The 22,403-nt window shown below is 47.7% G+C and overlaps 4 non-coding genes across 4 annotated transcripts; all 4 read left to right on the top strand.

Moving 5' to 3' along the window:
• Positions 1–3,903: 3,903 nt before the first annotated feature.
• On the top strand, positions 3,904–3,975 carry Trnak-uuu (transfer RNA lysine (anticodon UUU)). The gene has a single exon. It is a non-coding gene; the product is annotated as a tRNA-Lys (tRNA).
• A 6,197-nt stretch (positions 3,976–10,172) lies between these two features.
• On the top strand, positions 10,173–10,244 carry Trnak-uuu (transfer RNA lysine (anticodon UUU)). Its single transcript has one exon. It is a non-coding gene; the product is annotated as a tRNA-Lys (tRNA).
• A 4,273-nt stretch (positions 10,245–14,517) lies between these two features.
• Positions 14,518–14,589, top strand: Trnak-uuu (transfer RNA lysine (anticodon UUU)). The gene has a single exon. It is a non-coding gene; the product is annotated as a tRNA-Lys (tRNA).
• An 894-nt stretch (positions 14,590–15,483) lies between these two features.
• Positions 15,484–15,555, top strand: Trnak-uuu (transfer RNA lysine (anticodon UUU)). The gene has a single exon. It is a non-coding gene; the product is annotated as a tRNA-Lys (tRNA).
• The last annotated feature ends 6,848 nt before the right edge of the window (positions 15,556–22,403 follow it).

The raw sequence follows: 22,403 nt of genomic DNA, 5'->3' as shown, positions 1-22,403 counted from the left end.
TTGTAGTAAATATAAATACCCCAGAAAGTGAAGCGGAACACAGTCGCCCAGATAGCCGAATTGGTAAGGCATTCGAGATCTAATCGAAAGGCGTGGATTCGGTCCCCACTCTAGGCGCGTGTTTTTCTTTCTTTCTTTATCACGTAATTAATAAAAATTAATAATAATGTAACGTCACTAACGGTAAAACAAATTGTCTAACCTTCCGCTATGCCTTGTTTGCGGTTGTAGACTGCCGGCATTTCTTTCTGTATTTCCTAACGAGCCCCTCATTTCCAAACCCTATTATCGCACGAAAGCTTAGCGAGGGCCTCGGTTCTGGCAGCCTTGATGCCAAGGTAGCATTAGAGGGTTTCCCGCCGGTTGACCGCTCATGACAGGCTGTAGACGTTCGCGTCACGCCCCGGGGGTTGAAAAAGAAGGTCCCCTTCTCCCCGTGTAGTCTGAGTGGCGCTGGCTACCAGCCTCAAGCGTCAGATACAGTTGTAGTAAATATAAATACCCCAGACAGTGAAGCGGAACACAGTCGCCCAGATAGCCGAATTGGTAAAGCATTCGAGATCTAATCGAAAGGTGTTGGTTCGGTCCCCACTCTGGGCGCGTGTTTTTCTTTCTTTCTTTATCACGTAATTAATAAAAATTAATAATAATGTAACGTCACTAACGGTAAAAAAAATTGTCTAACCTTCCCCTATGCCTTCTTTGGCGTTGTAGACTGCCGGCATTTCTTTCTGTATTTCCTAACGAGCCCCTCATTTCCAAACCCTATTATCGCGCGAAAGCTTAGCGAGGGCCTCGGTTCTGGCAGCCTTGATGCCAAGGTAGCATAAGAGGGTTTCCCGCCGGTTGACCACTCATGACAGGCTGTAGACGTTCGCGTCACACCCCGGGGGTTGAAAAAGAAGGTCCCCTTCTCCCCGTGTAGTCTGAGTGGCGCTGGCTACCACCCTCAAGCGTCAGATACAGTTGTAGTAAATATAAATACCCCAGAAAGTGAAGCGGAACACAGTCGCCCAGATAGCCGAATTGGTAAGGCATTCGAGATCTAATCGAAAGGCGTGGATTTGGTCCCCACTCTAGGCGCGTGTTTTTCTTTCTTTCTTTATCACGTAATTAATAAAAATTAATAATAATGTAACGTCACTAACGGTAAAAAAAATTGTCTAACATTCCCCTATGCCTTGTTTGCGGTTGTAGACTGCCGGCATTTCTTTCTGTATTTCCTAACGAGCCCCTCATTTCCAAACCCTATTATCGCGCGAAAGCTTAGGGAGGGCCTCGGTTCTGGCAGCCTTGATGCCAAGGTATCATAAGAGGGTTTCCCGCCGGTTGACCGCTCATGACAGGCTGTAGACGTTCGCGTCACGCCCCGGGGTTGAAAAAGAAGGTCCCCTTCTCCCCGTGTAGTCTGAGTTCCCGCTGGCTACCACCTTCAAGCGTCAGATACAGTTGAAGTAAATATAAATACCCCAGACAGTGAAGCGGAACACAGTCGCCCAGATAGCCGAATTGGTAAAGCATTCGAGATCTAATCGAAAGGCGTTGGTTCGGTCCCCACTCTGGGCGCGTGTTTTTCTTTCTTTCTTTATCACGTAATTAATAAAAATTAATAATAATGTAACGTCACTAACGGTAAAGAAAATTGTCTAACCTTCCCCTGTGCCTTCTTTGGCGTTGTAGACTGCCGGCATTTCTTTCTGTATTTTCTAACGAGCCCCTCATTTCCAAACCCTATTATCGCGCGAAAGCTTAGCGAGGGCCTCGGTTCTGGCAGCCTTTATGCCAAGGTAGAATAAGAGGGTTTCCCGCCGGTTGACCGCTCATGACAGGCTGTAGACGTTCGCGTCACGCCCCGGGGGTTGAAAAAGAAGGTCCCCTTCTCCCCGTGTAGTCTGAGTGGCGCTGGCTACCACCCTCAAGCGTCAGATACAGTTGTAGTAAATATAAATACCCCTAGAAAGTGAAGCGGAACACAGTCGCCCAGATAGCCGAATTGGTAAGGCATTTGAGATCTAATCGAAAGGTGTGGATTCGGTCCCCACTCTGGGAGCGTGTTTTTCTTTCTTTCTTTATCATGTAATTAATAAAAATTAATAATAATGTAACGTCACTAACGGGAAAAAAATTGTTTAACCTTCCCCTATGCCTTCTTGGGTGTTGTAGACTGCCGGCATTTCTTCCTGTATTTCCTAACGAGCCCCTCTTTCCAAACCCTATTATCGCGCGAAAGCTTAGCGAGGGCCTCGGTTCTGGCAGCCTTGATGCCAAGGTAGCATAAGAGGGTTTCCCGCCGGTTGACCGCTCATGACAGGCTGTAGACGTTCGCGTCACGCCCCGGGGGTTGAAAAAGAAGGTCCCCTTCTCCCCGTGTAGTCTGAGTGGCGCTGGCTACCACCCTCAAGCGTCAGTTACAGTTGTAGTAAATATAAATACCCCAGAAAGTGAAGCGGAACACAGTCGCCCAGATAGCCGAATTGGTAAAGCATTCGAGATCTAATCGAAAGGTGTGGGTTCGGTCCCCACTCTGGGCGCATGTTTTTCTTTCTTTTTTTTATCACGTAATTAATAAAAATAATAATAATGTAACGTCACTAACGGTAAAAAAAATTGTCTAACCTTCCCTATGCCTTCTTTGGCGTTGTAGACTGCCAGCATTTCTTTCTGTATTTCCTAACGAGCCCCTCATTTCCAAACCCTATTATCGCGCGAAAGCTTAGCGAGGGCCTCGGTTCTGGCAGCCTTGATGCCAAGGTAGCATAAGAGGGTTTCCCGCCGGTTGACCGCTCATGACAGGCTGTAGACTTTCGCGTCACGCCCCGGGGGTTGAAAAAGAAGGTCCCCTTCTCCCCGTGTAGTCTGAGTGGCGCTGGCTACCACCCTCAAGCGTCAGATACAGTTGTAGTAAATTTAAATACCCCAGAAAGTGAAGCGGAACACAGTCGCCCAGATAGCCGAATTGGTAAGGCATTCGAGATCTAATCGAAAGGCGTGGATTCGGTCCCCACTCTGGGCGCATTTTTCTTTCTTTCTTTATCACGTAATTAATAAAAATTAATAATAATGTAACGTCACTAACGGTAAAAAAATTGTTTAACCTTCCCCTATGCCTTCTTTGGTGTTGTAGACTGCCGGCATTTCTTTCTGTATTTCCTAATGAGCCCCTCATTTCCAAACCTTATTATCGCGCGAAAGCTTAGCGAGGGCCTCGGTTCTGGCAGCCTTGATGCCAAGATAGCATAAGAGGGTTTCCCGCCGGTTCACCGCTCATGACAGGCTGTAGACGTTCGCGTCACGCCCCGGGGGTTGAAAAAGAAGGTCCCCTTCTCCCCGTGTAGTCTGAGTGGCGCTGGCTACCACCCTCAAGCGTCAGATACAGTTGTAGTAAATATAAATACCCCAGAAAGTGAAGCGGAACACAGTCGCCCAGATAGCCGAATTGGTAAAGCATTCGAGATCTAATCGAAAGGCGAGGGTTCGGTCCCCACTCTGGGCGCGTGTTTTTCTTTCTTTTTGTATCACGTAATTAATAAAAATTAATAATAATGTAACGTCACTAACGGTAAAAAAATTGCCTAACCTTCCCCTATGCCTTCTTTGGCGTTGTAGACTGCCGGCATTTCTTTCTGTATTTCCTAACGAGCCCCTCATTTCCAAACCCTATTATCGCGCGAAAGCTTAGCGAGGGCCTCGGTTCTGGCAGCCTTGATGCCAAGGTAGCATATGAGGGTTTCCCGCCGGTTGACCGCTCATGACAGGCTGTAGATGTTCGCGTCACGCCCCGGGGGTTGTAAAAGAAGGTCCCCTTCTCCCCGTGTAGTCTGAGTGGCGCTGGCTACCACCCTCAAGTGTCAGATACAGTTGTAGTAAATATAAATACCCCAGAAAGTGAAGGGGAACACAGTCACCCAGATAGCCGAATTGGTAAGGCATTCGAGATTTAATCGAAAGGCGTGGGTTCGGTCCCCACTCTGGGCGCCTGTTTTTCTTTCTTTCTTTATCACGTAATTAATAAAAATTAATAATAATGTAACGTCACTAACGGTAAAAAAAATTGTCTAACCTTCCCCTATGCCTTCTTTGGCGTTGTAGACTGCCGGCATTTCTTTCTGTATTTCCTAACGAGCCCCTCATTTCCAAACCCTATTATCGCGCGAAAGCTTAGCGAGGGCCTCGGTTCTGGCAGCCTTGATGCCAAGGTAGCATAAGAGGGTTTCCCGCCGGTTCACCGCTCATGACAGGCTGTAGACGTTCGCGTCACGCCCCGGGGGTTGAAAAAGAAGGTCCCCTTCTCCCCGTGTAGTCTGAGTGGCGCTGGCTACCACCCTCAAGCGTCAGATACAGTTGTAGTAAATATAAATACCCCAGAAAGTGAAGCGGAACACAGTCGCCCAGATAGCCGAATTGGTAAGGCATTCGAGATCTAATCGAAAGGCGTGGGTTCGGTCCCCACTCTGGGCGCGTGTTTTTCTTTCTTTCTTTATCACGTAATTAATAAAAATTAATAATAATGTAACGTCACTAACGGGAAAAAAATTGTCTAACCTTCCCCTATGCCTTCGTTGGCGTTGTACACTGCCGGCATTTCTTTCTGTATTTCCTAACGAGCCCCTCATTTCCAAACCCTATTATCGCGCGAAAGCTTAGCGAGGGCCTCGGTTCTGGCAGCCTTGATGCCAAGGTAGCATAAGAGGGTTTCCCTCCGGTTGACCGCTCATGACAGGCTGTAGACGTTCGCGTCACGCCCCGGGGGTTGAAAAAGAAGGTCCCCTTCTCCCCGTGTAGTCTGAGTGGCGCTGGCTACCACCCTCAAGCGTCAGATACAGTTGCAGTATATATAAATACCCCAGAAAGTGAAGCGGAACACAGTCGCCCAGATAGCCGAATTGGTAAGGCATTCGAGATCTAATCGAAAGGCGTGGATTCGGTCCCTACACTGGGCGCGTGTTTTTCTTTCTTTCTTTATCACGTAATTAATAAAAATTAATAATAATGTAACGTCACTAACGGGAAAAAAATTGTTTAACCTTCCCCTATGCCTTCTTGGGTGTTGTAGACTGCCGGCATTTCTTCCTGTATTTCCTAACGAGCCCCTCTTTCCAAACCCTATTATCGCGCGAAAACTTAGCGAGGGCCTCGGTTCTGGCAGCCTTGATGCCAAGGTAGCATAAGAGGGTTTCCCGCCGGTTGACCGCTCATGACAGGCTGTAGACGTTCGCGTCACGCCCCGGGGGTTGAAAAAGAAGGTCCCCTTCTCCCCGTGTAGTCTGAGTGGCGCTGGCTACCACCCTCAAGCGTCAGTTACAGTTGTAGTAAATATAAATACCCCAGAAAGTGAAGCGGAACACAGTCGCCCAGATAGCCGAATTGGTAAAGCATTCGAGATCTAATCGAAAGGTGTGGGTTCGGTCCCCACTCTGGGCGCATGTTTTTCTTTCTTTTTTTTATCACGTAATTAATAAAAATAATAATAATGTAACGTCACTAACGGTAAAAAAAATTGTCTAACCTTCCCTATGCCTTCTTTGGCGTTGTAGACTGCCAGCATTTCTTTCTGTATTTCCTAACGAGCCCCTCATTTCCAAACCCTATTATCGCGCGAAAGCTTAGCGAGGGCCTCGGTTCTGGCAGCCTTGATGCCAAGGTAGCATAAGAGGGTTTCCCGCCGGTTGACCGCTCATGACAGGCTGTAGACGTTCGCGTCACGCCCCGGGGGTTGAAAAAGAAGGTCCCCTTCTCCCCGTGTAGTCTGAGTGGCGCTGGCTACCACCCTCAAGCGTCAGATACAGTTGTAGTAAATTTAAATACCCCAGAAAGTGAAGCGGAACACAGTCGCCCAGATAGCCGAATTGGTAAGGCATTCGAGATCTAATCGAAAGGCGTGGATTCGGTCCCCACTCTGGGCGCATTTTTCTTTCTTTCTTTATCACGTAATTAATAAAAATTAATAATAATGTAACGTCACTAACGGTAAAAAAATTGTTTAACCTTCCCCTATGCCTTCTTTGGTGTTGTAGACTGCCGGCATTTCTTTCTGTATTTCCTAATGAGCCCCTCATTTCCAAACCCTATTATCGCGCGAAAGCTTAGCGAGGGCCTCGGTTCTGGCAGCCTTGATGCCAAGATAGCATAAGAGGGTTTCCCGCCGGTTCACCGCTCAAACAGGCTGTAGACGTTCGCGTCACGCCCCGGGGGTTGAAAAAGAAGGTCCCCTTCTCCCCGTGTAGTCTGAGTGGCGCTGGCTACCACCCTCAAGCGTCAGATACAGTTGTAGTAAATATAAATACCCCAGAAAGTGAAGCGGAACACAGTCGCCCAGATAGCCGAATTGGTAAAGCATTCGAGATCTAATCGAAAGGCGAGGGTTCGGTCCCCACTCTGGGCGCGTGTTTTTCTTTCTTTCTTTATCACGTAATTAATAAAAATTAATAATAATGTAACGTCACTAACGGTAAAAAAAATTGTCTAACCTTCCCCTATGCCTTCTTTGGCGTTGTAGACTGCCGGCATTTCTTTCTGTATTTCCTAACGAGCCCCTCATTTCCAAACCCTATTATCGCGCGAAAGCTTAGCGAGGGCCTCGGTTCTGGCAGCCTTGATGCCAAGGTAGCATAAGAGGGTTTCCCGCCGGTTCACCGCTCATGACAGGCTGTAGACGTTCGCGTCACGCCCCGGGGGTTGAAAAAGAAGGTCCCCTTCTCCCCGTGTAGTCTGAGTAACGCTGGCTACCACCCTCAAGCGTCAGATACAGTTGTAGTAAATATAAATACCCCAGAAAGTGAAGCGGAACACAGTCGCCCAGATAGCCGAATTGGTAAGGCATTCGAGATCTAATCGAAAGGCGTGGGTTCGGTCCCCACTCTGGGCGCGTGTTTTTCTTTCTTTCTTTATCACGTAATTAATAAAAATTAATAATAATGTAACGTCACTAACGGTAAAAAAATTGTCTAACCTTCCCCTATGCCTTCGTTGGCGTTGTACACTGCCGGCATTTCTTTCTGTATTTCCTAACGAGCCCCTCATTTCCAAACCCTATTATCGCGCGAAAGCTTAGCGAGGGCCTCGGTTCTGGCAGCCTTGATGCCAAGGTAGCATAAGAGGGTTTCCCTCCGGTTGACCGCTCATGACAGGCTGTAGACGTTCGCGTCACGCCCCGGGGGTTGAAAAAGAAGGTCCCCTTCTCCCCGTGTAGTCTGAGTGGCGCTGGCTACCACCCTCAAGCGTCAGATACAGTTGCAGTATATATAAATACCCCAGAAAGTGAAGCGGAACACAGTCGCCCAGATAGCCGAATTGGTAAGGCATTCGAGATCTAATCGAAAGGCGTGGATTCGGTCCCTACACTGGGCGCGTGTTTTTCTTTCTTTCTTTATCACGTAATTAATAAAAATTAATAATAATGTAACGTCACTAACGGTAAAAAAATTGTTTAACCTTCCCCTATGCCTTTTTTGGTGTTGTAGACTGCCGGCATTTCTTTCTGTATTTCCTAACGAGCCCCTCATTTCCAAACCCTATTATCGCGCGAAAGCTTAGCGAGGGCCTCGGTTCTGGCAGCCTTGATGCCAAGGTAGCATAAGAGGGTTTCCCGCCGGTTGACCGCTCATGACAGGCTGTAGACGTTCGCGTCACGCCCCTGGGGTTGAAAAAGAAGGTCCCCTTCTCCCCGTGTAGTCTGAGTGGCGCTGGCTACCACCCTCAAGTGTCAGATACAGTTGTAGTATATATAAATACCCCAGAAAGTGAAGCGGAACACAGTCGCCCAGATAGCCGAATTGGTAAAGAATTCGAGATCTAATCGAAAGGCGAGGGTTCGGTCCCCACTCTGGGCGCGTGTTTTTCTTTCTTTTTTTTATCACGTAATTAATAAAAATTAATAATATTGTAATGTCACTAACGGTAAAAAAAATTGTTTAACCTTCCCCTATGCCTTCTTTGGCGTTGTAGACTGCCGGCATTTCTTTCTGTATTTCCTAACGAGCCCCTCATTTCCAAACCCTATTATCGCGCGAAAGCTTAGCGAGGGCCTCGGTTCTGGCAGCCTTGATGCCAAGGTAGCATTAGAGGGTTTCCCGCCGGTTGACCGCTCATGACAGGCTGTAGACGTTCGCGTCACGCCCCGGGGGTTGAAAAAGAAGGTCCCCTTCTCCCCGTGTAGTCTGAGTGGCGCTGGCTACCAGCCTCAAGCGTCAGATACAGTTGTAGTAAATATAAATACCCCAGACAGTGAAGCGGAACACAGTCGCCCAGATAGCCGAATTGGTAAAGCATTCGAGATCTAATCGAAAGGTGTTGGTTCGGTCCCCACTCTGGGCGCGTGTTTTTCTTTCTTTCTTTATCACGTAATTAATAAAAATTAATAATAATGTAACGTCACTAACGGTAAAAAAATTGTCTAACCTTCCCCTATGCCTTCTTTGGCGTTGTAGACTGCCGGCATTTCTTTCTGTATTTCCTAACGAGCCCCTCATTTCCAAACCCTATTATCGCGCGAAAGCTTAGCGAGGGCCTCGGTTCTGGCAGCCTTGATGCCAAGGTAGCATAAGAGGGTTTCCCGCCGGTTGACCACTCATGACAGGCTGTAGACGTTCGCGTCACACCCCGGGGGTTGAAAAAGAAGGTCCCCTTCTCCCCGTGTAGTCTGAGTGGCGCTGGCTACCACCCTCAAGCGTCAGATACAGTTGTAGTAAATATAAATACCCCAGAAAGTGAAGCGGAACACAGTCGCCCAGATAGCCGAATTGGTAAGGCATTCGAGATCTAATCGAAAGGCGTGGATTTGGTCCCCACTCTGGGCGCGTGTTTTTCTTTCTTTCTTTATCACGTAATTAATAAAAATTAATAATAATGTAACGTCACTAACGGTAAAAAAAATTGTCTAACCTTCCCCTATGCCTTGTTTGCGGTTGTAGACTGCCGGCATTTCTTTCTGTATTTCCTAACGAGCCCCTCATTTCCAAACCCTATTATCGCGCGAAAGCTTAGGGAGGGCCTCGGTTCTGGCAGCCTTGATGCCAAGGTATCATAAGAGGGTTTCCCGCCGGTTGACCGCTCATGACAGGCTGTAGACGTTCGCGTCACGCCCCGGGGTTGAAAAAGAAGGTCCCCTTCTCCCCGTGTAGTCTGAGTTCCCGCTGGCTACCACCTTCAAGCGTCAGATACAGTTGAAGTAAATATAAATACCCCAGACAGTGAAGCGGAACACAGTCGCCCAGATACCCGAATTGGTAAAGCATTCGAGATCTAATCGAAAGGCGTTGGTTCGGTCCCCACTCTGGGCGCGTGTTTTTCTTTCTTTCTTTATCACGTAATTAATAAAAATTAATAATAATGTAACGTCACTAACGGTAAAGAAAATTGTCTAACCTTCCCCTGTGCCTTCTTTGGCGTTGTAGACTGCCGGCATTTCTTTCTGTATTTTCTAACGAGCCCCTCATTTCCAAACCCTATTATCGCGCGAAAGCTTAGCGAGGGCCTCGGTTCTGGCAGCCTTTATGCCAAGGTAGAATAAGAGGGTTTCCCGCCGGTTGACCGCTCATGAAAGGCTGTAGACGTTCGCGTCACGCCCCGGGGTTTGAAAAAGAAGGTCCCCTTCTCCCCGTGTAGTCTGAGTGGCGCTGGCTACCACCCTCAAGCGTCAGATACAGTTGTAGTAAATATAAATACCCCTAGAAAGTGAAGCGGAACACAGTCGCCCAGATAGCCGAATTGGTAAAGCATTCGAGATCTAATCGAAAGGCGAGGGTTCGGTCCCCACTCTGGGCGCGTGTTTTTCTTTCTTTTTGTATCACGTAATTAATAAAAATTAATAATAATGTAACGTCACTAACGGTAAAAAAATTGCCTAACCTTCCCCTATGCCTTCTTTGGCGTTGTAGACTGCCGGCATTTCTTTCTGTATTTCCTAACGAGCCCCTCATTTCCAAACCCTATTATCGCGCGAAAGCTTAGCGAGGGCCTCGGTTCTGGCAGCCTTGATGCCAAGGTAGCATATGAGGGTTTCCCGCCGGTTGACCGCTCATGACAGGCTGTAGATGTTCGCGTCACGCCCCGGGGGTTGTAAAAGAAGGTCCCCTTCTCCCCGTTTAGTCTGAGTGGCGCTGGCTACCACCCTCAAGCGTCAGATACAGTTGTAGTAAATATAAATACCCCAGAAAGTGAAGCGGAACACAGTCACCCAGATAGCCGAATTGGTAAGGCATTCGAGATTTAATCGAAAGGCGTGGGTTCGGTCCCCACTCTGGGCGCGTGTTTTTCTTTCTTTCTTTATCACGTAATTAATAAAAATTAATAATAATGTAACGTCACTAACGGTAAAAAAAATTGTCTAACCTTCCCCTATGCCTTCTTTGGCGTTGTAGACTGCCGGCATTTCTTTCTGTATTTCCTAACGAGCCCCTCATTTCCAAACCCTATTATCGCGCGAAAGCTTAGCGAGGGCCTCGGTTCTGGCAGCCTTGATGCCAAGGTAGCATAAGAGGGTTTCCCGCCGGTTCACCGCTCATGACAGGCTGTAGACGTTCGCGTCACGCCCCGGGGGTTGAAAAAGAAGGTCCCCTTCTCCCCGTGTAGTCTGAGTGGCGCTGGCTACCACCCTCAAGCGTCAGATACAGTTGTAGTAAATATAAATACCCCAGAAAGTGAAGCGGAACACAGTCGCCCAGATAGCCGAATTGGTAAGGCATTCGAGATCTAATCGAAAGGCGTGGGTTCGGTCCCCACTCTGGGCGCGTGTTTTTTTTTCTTTCTTTATCACGTAATTAATAAAAATTAATAATAATGTAACGTCACTAACGGTAAAAAAATTGTCTAACCTTCCCCTATGCCTTCGTTGGCGTTGTACACTGCCGGCATTTCTTTCTGTATTTCCTAACGAGCCCCTCATTTCCAAACCCTATTATCGCGCGAAAGCTTAGCGAGGGCCTCGGTTCTGGCAGCCTTGATGCCAAGGTAGCATAAGAGGGTTTCCCTCCGGTTGACCGCTCATGACAGGCTGTAGACGTTCGCGTCACGCCCCGGGGGTTGAAAAAGAAGGTCCCCTTCTCCCCGTGTAGTCTGAGTGGCGCTGGCTACCACCCTCAAGCGTCAGATACAGTTGCGGTATATATAAATACCCCAGAAAGTGAAGCGGAACACAGTCGCCCAGATAGCCGAATTGGTAAGGCATTCGAGATCTAATCGAAAGGCGTGGATTCGGTCCCTACTCTGGGCGCGTGTTTTTCTTTCTTTCTTTATCACGTAATTAATAAAAATTAATAATAATGTAACGTCACTAACGGTAAAAAAAATTGTTTAACCTTCCCCTATGCCTTTTTTGGTGTTGTAGACTGCCGGCATTTCTTTCTGTATTTCCTAACGAGCCCCTCATTTCCAAACCCTATTATCGCGCGAAAGCTTAGCGAGGGCCTCGGTTCTGGCAGCCTTGATGCCAAGGTAGCATAAGAGGGTTTCCCGCCGGTTGACCGCTCATGACAGGCTGTAGACGTTCGCGTCACGCCCCTGGGGTTGAAAAAGAAGGTCCCCTTCTCCCCGTGTAGTCTGAGTGGCGCTGGCTACCACCCTCAAGTGTCAGATACAGTTGTAGTAAATATAAATACCCCAGAAAGTGAAGCGGAACACAGTCGCCCAGATAGCCGAATTGGTAAAGAATTCGAGATCTAATCGAAAGGCGAGGGTTCGGTCCCCACTCTGGGCGCGTGTTTTTCTTTCTTTTTTTATCACGTAATTAATAAAAATTAATAATATTGTAATGTCACTAACGGTAAAAAAATTGTTTAACCTTCCCCTATGCCTTCTTTGGCGTTGTAGACTGCCGGCATTTCTTTCTGTATTTCCTAACGAGCCCCTCATTTCCAAACCCTATTATCGCGCGAAAGCTTAGCGAGGGCCTCGGTTCTGGCAGCCTTGATGCCAAGGTAGCATAAGAGGGTTTCCCGCCGGTTGACCGCTCATGACAGGCTGTAGACGTTCGCGTCACGCCCCTGGGGTTGAAAAAGAAGGTCCCCTTCTCCCCGTGTAGTCTGAGTGGCGCTGGCTACCACCCTCAAGTGTCAGATACAGTTGAAGTAAATATAAATACCCCAGAAAGTGAAGCGGAACACAGTCGCCCAGATAGCCGAATTGGTAAAGAATTCGAGATCTAATCGAAAGGCGAGGGTTCGGTCCCCACTCTGGGCGCGTGTTTTTCTTTCTTTTTTTATCACGTAATTAATAAAAATTAATAATATTGTAATGTCACTAACGGTAAAAAAAATTGTTTAACCTTCCCCTATGCCTTCTTTGGCGTTGTAGACTGCCGGCATTTCTTTCTGTATTTCCTAACGAGCCCCTCATTTCCAAACCCTATTATCGCGCGAAAGCTTAGCGAGGGCCTCGGTTCTGGCAGCCTTGATGCCAAGGTAGCATAAGAGGGTTTCCCGCCAGTTGACCGCTCATGACAGGCTGTAGACGTTCGCGTCACGCCCCGGGGGTTGAAAAAGAAGATCCCCTTCTCCCCGTGTAGTCTGAGTGGCGCTGTCTACCACCCTCAAGCGTCAGATACAGTTGTAGTAAATATAAATACCCCAGAAAGTGAAGCGGAACACAGTCGCCCAGATAGCCGAATTGGTAAGGCATTCGAGATCTAATCGAAAGGCGTGGATTCGGTCCCCACTCTAGGCGCGTGTTTTTCTTTCTTTCTTTATCACGTAATTAATAAAAATTAATAATAATGTAACGTCACTAACGGTAAAAAAAATTGTCTAACCTTCCGCTATGCCTTGTTTGCGGTTGTAGACTGCCGGCATTTCTTTCTGTATTTCCTAACGAGCCCCTCATTTCCAAACCCTATTATCGCACGAAAGCTTAGCGAGGGCCTCGGTTCTGGCAGCCTTGATGCCAAGGTAGCATTAGAGGGTTTCCCGCCGGTTGACCGCTCATGACAGGCTGTAGACGTTCGCGTCACGCCCCGGGGTTGAAAAAGAAGGTCCCCTTCTCCCCGTGTAGTCTTAGTTCCCGCTGGCTACCACCTTCAAGCGTCAGATACAGTTGAAGTAAATATAAATACCCCAGACAGTGAAGCGGAACACAGTCGCCCAGATAGCCGAATTGGTAAAGCATTCGAGATCTAATCGAAAGGCGTTGGTTCGGTCCCCACTCTGGGCGCGTGTTTTTCTTTCTTTCTTTATCACGTAATTAATAAAAATTAATAATAATGTAACGTCACTAACGGTAAAGAAAATTGTCTAACCTTCCCCTGTGCCTTCTTTGGCGTTGTAGACTGCCGGCATTTCTTTCTGTATTTTCTAACGAGCCCCTCATTTCCAAACCCTATTATCGCGCGAAAGCTTAGCGAGGGCCTCGGTTCTGGCAGCCTTGATGCCAAGGTAGCATAAGAGGGTTTCCCGCCGGTTGACCACTCATGACAGGCTGTAGACGTTCGCGTCACACCCCGGGGGTTGAAAAAGAAGGTCCCCTTCTCCCCGTGTAGTCTGAGTGGCGCTGGCTACCACCCTCAAGCGTCAGATACAGTTGTAGTAAATATAAATACCCCAGAAAGTGAAGCGGAACACAGTCGCCCAGATAGCCGAATTGGTAAGGCATTCGAGATCTCATCGAAAGGCGTGGATTTGGTCCCCACTCTAGGCGCGTGTTTTTCTTTCTTTCTTTATCACGTAATTAATAAAAATTAATAATAATGTAACGTCACTAACGGTAAAAAAAATTGTCTAACCTTCCCCTATGCCTTGTTTGCGGTTGTAGACTGCCGGCATTTCTTTCTGTATTTCCTAACGAGCCCCTCATTTCCAAACCCTATTATCGTGCGAAAGCTTAGGGAGGGCCTCGGTTCTGGCAGCCTTGATGCCAAGGTATCATAAGAGGGTTTCCCGCCGGTTGACCGCTCATGACAGGCTGTAGACGTTCGCGTCACGCCCCGGGGTTGAAAAAGAAGGTCCCCTTCTCCCCGTGTAGTCTGAGTTCCCGCTGGCTACCACCTTCAAGCGTCAGATACAGTTGAAGTAAATATAAATACCCCAGACAGTGAAGCGGAACACAGTCGCCCAGATACCCGAATTGGTAAAGCATTCGAGATCTAATCGAAAGGCGTTGGTTCGGTCCCCACTCTGGGCGCGTGTTTTTCTTTCTTTCTTTATCACGTAATTAATAAAAATTAATAATAATGTAACGTCACTAACGGTAAAGAAAATTGTCTAACCTTCCCCTGTGCCTTCTTTGGCGTTGTAGACTGCCGGCATTTCTTTCTGTATTTTCTAACGAGCCCCTCATTTCCAAACCCTATTATCGCGCGAAAGCTTAGCGAGGGCCTCGGTTCTGGCAGCCTTTATGCCAAGGTAGAATAAGAGGGTTTCCCGCCGGTTGACCGCTCATGACAGGCTGTAGACGTTCGCGTCACTCCCCGGGGGTTGAAAAAGAAGGTCCCCTTCTCCCCGTGTAGTCTGAGTTGCGCTGGCTACCACCCTCAAGCGTCAGATACAGTTGTAGTAAATATAAATACCCCAGAAAGTGAAGTGGAACACAGTCGCCCAGATAGCCGAATTGGTAAGGCATTCGAGATTTAATCGAAAGGCGTGGATTCGGTCCCCACTCTGGGCGCGCGTTTTTCTTTCTTTCTTTATCACGTAATTAATAAAAATTAATAATAATGTAACGTCACTAATGGTAAAAAAAATTGTCTAACCTTCCCCTATGCCTTCTTTGGCGTTGTAGAGTGCCGGCATTTCTTTCTGTATTTCCTAACGAGCCCCTCATTTCCAAATCCTATTATCGCGCGAAAGCTTAGCGAGGGCCTCGGTTCTGGCAGCCTTGATGCCAAGGTAGCATAAGAGGGTTTCCCGCCGGTTGACCGCTCATGAAAGGCTGTAGACGTTCGCGTCACGCCCCGGGGTTTGAAAAAGAAGGTCCCCTTCTCCCCGTGTAGTCTGAGTGGCGCTGGCTACCACCCTCAAGCGTCAGATACAGTTGTAGTAAATATAAATACCCCTAGAAAGTGAAGCGGAACACAGTCGCCCAGATAGCCGAATTGGTAAAGCATTCGAGATCTAATCGAAAGGCGAGGGTTCGGTCCCCACTCCGGGCGCGTGTTTTTCTTTCTTTTTGTATCACGTAATTAATAAAAATTAATAATAATGTAACGTCACTAACGGTAAAAAAATTGCCTAACCTTCCCCTATGCCTTCTTTGGCGTTGTAGACTGCCGGCATTTCTTTCTGTATTTCCTAACGAGCCCCTCATTTCCAAACCCTATTATCGCGCGAAAGCTTAGCGAGGGCCTCGGTTCTGGCAGCCTTGATGCCAAGGTAGCATATGAGGGTTTCCCGCCGGTTGACCGCTCATGACAGGCTGTAGATGTTCGCGTCACGCCCCGGGGGTTGTAAAAGAAGGTCCCCTTCTCCCCGTTTAGTCTGAGTGGCGCTGGCTACCACCCTCAAGCGTCAGATACAGTTGTAGTAAATATAAATACCCCAGAAAGTGAAGCGGAACACAGTCACCCAGATAGCCGAATTGGTAAGGCATTCGAGATTTAATCGAAAGGCGTGGGTTCGGTCCCCACTCTGGGCGCGTGTTTTTCTTTCTTTCTTTATCACGTAATTAATAAAAATTAATAATAATGTAACGTCACTAACGGTAAAAAAAATTGTCTAACCTTCCCCTATGCCTTCTTTGGCGTTGTAGACTGCCGGCATTTCTTTCTGTATTTCCTAACGAGCCCCTCATTTCCAAACCCTATTATCGCGCGAAAGCTTAGCGAGGGCCTCGGTTCTGGCAGCCTTGATGCCAAGGTAGCATAAGAGGGTTTCCCGCCGGTTCACCGCTCATGACAGGCTGTAGACGTTCGCGTCACGCCCCGGGGGTTGAAAAAGAAGGTCCCCTTCTCCCCGTGTAGTCTGAGTGGCGCTGGCTACCACCCTCAAGCGTCAGATACAGTTGTAGTAAATATAAATACCCCAGAAAGTGAAGCGGAACACAGTCGCCCAGATAGCCGAATTGGTAAGGCATTCGAGATCTAATCGAAAGGCGTGGGTTCGGTCCCCACTCTGGGCGCGTGTTTTTTTTTCTTTCTTTATCACGTAATTAATAAAAATTAATAATAATGTAACGTCACTAATGGTAAAAAAATTGTCTAACCTTCCCCTATGCCTTCGTTGGCGTTGTACACTGCCGGCATTTCTTTCTGTATTTCCTAACGAGCCCCTCATTTCCAAACCCTATTATCGCGCGAAAGCTTAGCGAGGGCCTCGGTTCTGGCAGCCTTGATGCCAAGGTAGCATAAGAGGGTTTCCCTCCGGTTGACCGCTCATGACAGGCTGTAGACGTTCGCGTCACGCCCCGGGGGTTGAAAAAGAAGGTCCCCTTCTCCCCGTGTAGTCTGAGTGGCGCTGGCTACCACCCTCAAGCGTCAGATACAGTTGCAGTATATATAACTACCCCAGAAAGTGAAGCGGAACACAGTCGCCCAGATAGCCGAATTGGTAAGGCATTCGAGATCTAATCGAAAGGCGTGGATTCGGTCCCTACTCTGGGCGCGTGTTTTTCTTTCTTTCTTTATCACGTAATTAATAAAAATTAATAATAATGTAACGTCACTAACGGTAAAAAAAATTGTTTAACCTTCCCCTATGCCTTTTTTGGTGTTGTAGACTGCCGGCATTTCTTTCTGTATTTCCTAACGAGCCCCTCATTTCCAAACCCTATTATCGCGCGAAAGCTTAGCGAGGGCCTCGGTTCTGGCAGCCTTGATGCCAAGGTAGCATAAGAGGGTTTCCCGCCGGTTGACCGCTCATGACAGGCTGTAGACGTTCGCGTCACGCCCCTGGGGTTGAAAACGAAGGTCCCCTTCTCCCCGTGTAGTCTGAGTGGCGCTGGCTACCACCCTCAAGTGTCAGATACAGTTGTAGTAAATATAAATACCCCAGAAAGTGAAGCGGAACACAGTCGCCCAGATAGCCGAATTGGTAAAGAATTCGAGATCTAATCGAAAGGCGAGGGTTCGGTCCCCACTCTGGGCGCGTGTTTTTCTTTCTTTTTTTATCACGTAATTAATAAAAATTAATAATATTGTAATGTCACTAACGGTAAAAAAATTGTTTAACCTTCCCCTATGCCTTCTTTGGCGTTGTAGACTGCCGGCATTTCTTTCTGTATTTCCTAACGAGCCCCTCATTTCCAAACCCTATTATCGCGCGAAAGCTTAGCGAGGGCCTCGGTTCTGGCAGCCTTGATGCCAAGGTAGCATAAGAGGGTTTCCCGCCGGTTGACCGCTCATGACAGGCTGTAGACGTTCGCGTCACGCCCCTGGGGTTGAAAAAGAAGGTCCCCTTCTCCCCGTGTAGTCTGAGTGGCGCTGGCTACCACCCTCAAGTGTCAGATACAGTTGAAGTAAATATAAATACCCCAGAAAGTGAAGCGGAACACAGTCGCCCAGATAGCCGAATTGGTAAAGAATTCGAGATCTAATCGAAAGGCGAGGGTTCGGTCCCCACTCTGGGCGCGTGTTTTTCTTTCTTTTTTTATCACGTAATTAATAAAAATTAATAATATTGTAATGTCACTAACGGTAAAAAAAATTGTTTAACCTTCCCCTATGCCTTCTTTGGCGTTGTAGACTGCCGGCATTTCTTTCTGTATTTCCTAACGAGCCCCTCATTTCCAAACCCTATTATCGCGCGAAAGCTTAGCGAGGGCCTCGGTTCTGGCAGCCTTGATGCCAAGGTAGCATAAGAGGGTTTCCCGCCAGTTGACCGCTCATGACAGGCTGTAGACGTTCGCGTCACGCCCCGGGGGTTGAAAAAGAAGATCCCCTTCTCCCCGTGTAGTCTGAGTGGCGCTGTCTACCACCCTCAAGCGTCAGATACAGTTGTAGTAAATATAAATACCCCAGAAAGTGAAGCGGAACACAGTCGCCCAGATAGCCGAATTGGTAAGGCATTCGAGATCTAATCGAAAGGCGTGGATTCGGTCCCCACTCTAGGCGCGTGTTTTTCTTTCTTTCTTTATCACGTAATTAATAAAAATTAATAATAATGTAACGTCACTAACGGTAAAAAAAATTGTCTAACCTTCCGCTATGCCTTGTTTGCGGTTGTAGACTGCCGGCATTTCTTTCTGTATTTCCTAACGAGCCCCTCATTTCCAAACCCTATTATCGCACGAAAGCTTAGCGAGGGCCTCGGTTCTGGCAGCCTTGATGCCAAGGTAGCATTAGAGGGTTTCCCGCCGGTTGACCGCTCATGACAGGCTGTAGACGTTCGCGTCACGCCCCGGGGTTGAAAAAGAAGGTCCCCTTCTCCCCGTGTAGTCTGAGTTCCCGCTGGCTACCACCTTCAAGCGTCAGATACAGTTGAAGTAAATATAAATACCCCAGACAGTGAAGCGGAACACAGTCGCCCAGATAGCCGAATTGGTAAAGCATTCGAGATCTAATCGAAAGGCGTTGGTTCGGTCCCCACTCTGGGCGCGTGTTTTTCTTTCTTTCTTTATCACGTAATTAATAAAAATTAATAATAATGTAACGTCACTAACGGTAAAGAAAATTGTCTAACCTTCCCCTGTGCCTTCTTTGGCGTTGTAGACTGCCGGCATTTCTTTCTGTATTTTCTAACGAGCCCCTCATTTCCAAACCCTATTATCGCGCGAAAGCTTAGCGAGGGCCTCGGTTCTGGCAGCCTTGATGCCAAGGTAGCATAAGAGGGTTTCCCGCCGGTTGACCACTCATGACAGGCTGTAGACGTTCGCGTCACACCCCGGGGGTTGAAAAAGAAGGTCCCCTTCTCCCCGTGTAGTCTGAGTGGCGCTGGCTACCACCCTCAAGCGTCAGATACAGTTGTAGTAAATATAAATACCCCAGAAAGTGAAGCGGAACACAGTCGCCCAGATAGCCGAATTGGTAAGGCATTCGAGATCTCATCGAAAGGCGTGGATTTGGTCCCCACTCTAGGCGCGTGTTTTTCTTTCTTTCTTTATCACGTAATTAATAAAAATTAATAATAATGTAACGTCACTAACGGTAAAAAAAATTGTCTAACCTTCCCCTATGCCTTGTTTGCGGTTGTAGACTGCCGGCATTTCTTTCTGTATTTCCTAACGAGCCCCTCATTTCCAAACCCTATTATCGCGCGAAAGCTTAGGGAGGGCCTCGGTTCTGGCAGCCTTGATGCCAAGGTATCATAAGAGGGTTTCCCGCCGGTTGACCGCTCATGACAGGCTGTAGACGTTCGCGTCACGCCCCGGGGTTGAAAAAGAAGGTCCCCTTCTCCCCGTGTAGTCTGAGTTCCCGCTGGCTACCACCTTCAAGCGTCAGATACAGTTGAAGTAAATATAAATACCCCAGACAGTGAAGCGGAACACAGTCGCCCAGATAGCCGAATTGGTAAAGCATTCGAGATCTAATCGAAAGGCGTTGGTTCGGTCCCCACTCTGGGCGCGTGTTTTTCTTTCTTTCTTTATCACGTAATTAATAAAAATTAATAATAATGTAACGTCACTAACGGTAAAGAAAATTGTCTAACCTTCCCCTGTGCCTTCTTTGGCGTTGTAGACTGCCGGCATTTCTTTCTGTATTTTCTAACGAGCCCCTCATTTCCAAACCCTATTATCGCGCGAAAGCTTAGCGAGGGCCTCGGTTCTGGCAGCCTTTATGCCAAGGTAGAATAAGAGGGTTTCCCGCCGGTTGACCGCTCATGACAGGCTGTAGACGTTCGCGTCACTCCCCGGGGGTTGAAAAAGAAGGTCCCCTTCTCCCCGTGTAGTCTGAGTTGCGCTGGCTACCACCCTCAAGCGTCAGATACAGTTGTAGTAAATATAAATACCCCAGAAAGTGAAGTGGAACACAGTCGCCCAGATAGCCGAATTGGTAAGGCATTCGAGATCTAATCGAAAGGCGTGGATTCGGTCCCCACTCTAGGCGCGTGTTTTTCTTTCTTTCTTTATCACGTAATTAATAAAAATTAATAATAATGTAACGTCACTAACGGTAAAAAAAATTGTCTAACCTTCCGCTATGCCTTGTTTGCGGTTGTAGACTGCCGGCATTTCTTTCTGTATTTCCTAACGAGCCCCTCATTTCCAAACCCTATTATCGCACGAAAGCTTAGCGAGGGCCTCGGTTCTGGCAGCCTTGATGCCAAGGTAGCATTAGAGGGTTTCCCGCCGGTTGACCGCTCATGACAGGCTGTAGACGTTCGCGTCACGCCCCGGGGGTTGAAAAAGAAGGTCCCCTTCTCCCCGTGTAGTCTGAGTGGCGCTGGCTACCACCCTCAAGCGTCAGATACAGTTGCAGTATATATAAATACCCCAGAAAGTGAAGCGGAACACAGTCGCCCAGATAGCCGAATTGGTAAGGCATTCGAGATCTAATCGAAAGGCGTGGATTCGGTCCCTACTCTGGGCGCGTGTTTTTCTTTCTTTCTTTATCACGTAATAATAAAAATTAATAATAATGTAACGTCACTAACGGTAAAAAAAATTGTTTAACCTTCCCCTATGCCTTTTTTGGTGTTGTAGACTGCCGGCATTTCTTTCTGTATTTCCTAACGAGCCCCTCATTTCCAAACCCTATTATCGCGCGAAAGCTTAGCGAGGGCCTCGGTTCTGGCAGCCTTGATGCCAAGGTAGCATAAGAGGGTTTCCCGCCGGTTGACCGCTCATGACAGGCTGTAGACGTTCGCGTCACGCCCCTGGGGTTGAAAAAGAAGGTCCCCTTCTACCCGTGTAGTCTGAGTGGCGCTGGCTACCACCCTCAAGTGTCAGATACAGTTGTAGTAAATATAAATACCCCAGAAAGTGAAGCGGAACACAGTCGCCCAGATAGCCGAATTGGTAAAGAATTCGAGATCTAATCGAAAGGCGAGGGTTCGGTCCCCACTCTGGGCGCGTGTTTTTCTTTCTTTTTTTATCACGTAATTAATAAAAATTAATAATATTGTAATGTCACTAACGGTAAAAAAATTGTTTAACCTTCCCCTATGCCTTCTTTGGCGTTGTAGACTGCCGGCATTTCTTTCTGTATTTCCTAACGAGCCCCTCATTTCCAAACCCTATTATCGCGCGAAAGCTTAGCGAGGGCCTCGGTTCTGGCAGCCTTGATGCCAAGGTAGCATAAGAGGGTTTCCCGCCGGTTGACCGCTCATGACAGGCTGTAGACGTTCGCGTCACGCCCCTGGGGTTGAAAAAGAAGGTCCCCTTCTCCCCGTGTAGTCTGAGTGGCGCTGGCTACCACCCTCAAGTGTCAGATACAGTTGAAGTAAATATAAATACCCCAGAAAGTGAAGCGGAACACAGTCGCCCAGATAGCCGAATTGGTAAAGAATTCGAGATCTAATCGAAAGGCGAGGGTTCGGTCCCCACTCTGGGCGCGTGTTTTTCTTTCTTTTTTTATCACGTAATTAATAAAAATTAATAATATTGTAATGTCACTAACGGTAAAAAAAATTGTTTAACCTTCCCCTATGCCTTCTTTGGCGTTGTAGACTGCCGGCATTTCTTTCTGTATTTCCTAACGAGCCCCTCATTTCCAAACCCTATTATCGCGCGAAAGCTTAGCGAGGGCCTCGGTTCTGGCAGCCTTGATGCCAAGGTAGCATAAGAGGGTTTCCCGCCAGTTGACCGCTCATGACAGGCTGTAGACGTTCGCGTCACGCCCCGGGGGTTGAAAAAGAAGATCCCCTTCTCCCCGTGTAGTCTGAGTGGCGCTGTCTACAACCCTCAAGCGTCAGATACAGTTGTAGTAAATATAAATACCCCAGAAAGTGAAGCGGAACACAGTCGCCCAGATAGCCGAATTGGTAAGGCATTCGAGATCTAATCGAAAGGCGTGGATTCGGTCCCCACTCTAGGCGCGTGTTTTTCTTTCTTTCTTTGTCACGTAATTAATAAAAATTAATAATAATGTAACGTCACTAACGGTAAAAAAAATTATCTAACCTTCCGCTATGCCTTGTTTGCGGTTGTAGACTGCCGGCATTTCTTTCTGTATTTCCTAACGAGCCCCTCATTTCCAAACCCTATTATCGCACGAAAGCTTAGCGAGGGCCTCGGTTCTGGCAGCCTTGATGCCAAGGTAGCATTAGAGGGTTTCCCGCCGGTTGACCGCTCATGACAGGCTGTAGACGTTCGCGTCACGCCCCGGGGGTTGAAAAAGAAGGTCCCCTTCTCCCCGTGTAGTCTGAGTGGCGCTGGCTACCAGCCTCAAGCGTCAGATACAGTTGTAGTAAATATAAATACCCCAGACAGTGAAGCGGAACACAGTCGCCCAGATAGCCGAATTGGTAAAGCATTCGAGATCTAATCGAAAGGTGTTGGTTCGGTCCCCACTCTGGGCGCGTGTTTTTCTTTCTTTCTTTATCACGTAATTAATAAAAATTAATAATAATGTAACGTCACTAACGGTAAAAAAAATTGTCTAACCTTCC

Source organism: Haemaphysalis longicornis, unplaced genomic scaffold (genome assembly GCF_048455015.1).
Source record: "Haemaphysalis longicornis isolate Haplotype H1 unplaced genomic scaffold, Haemaphysalis longicornis Haplotype H1 scaffold_13, whole genome shotgun sequence".
Classification (NCBI taxonomy): domain Eukaryota; kingdom Metazoa; phylum Arthropoda; class Arachnida; order Ixodida; family Ixodidae; genus Haemaphysalis; species Haemaphysalis longicornis.
The sequence above is the reverse complement of the archived record's forward strand: the minus strand, read 5'-3'. Positions and strand labels throughout refer to the sequence as shown.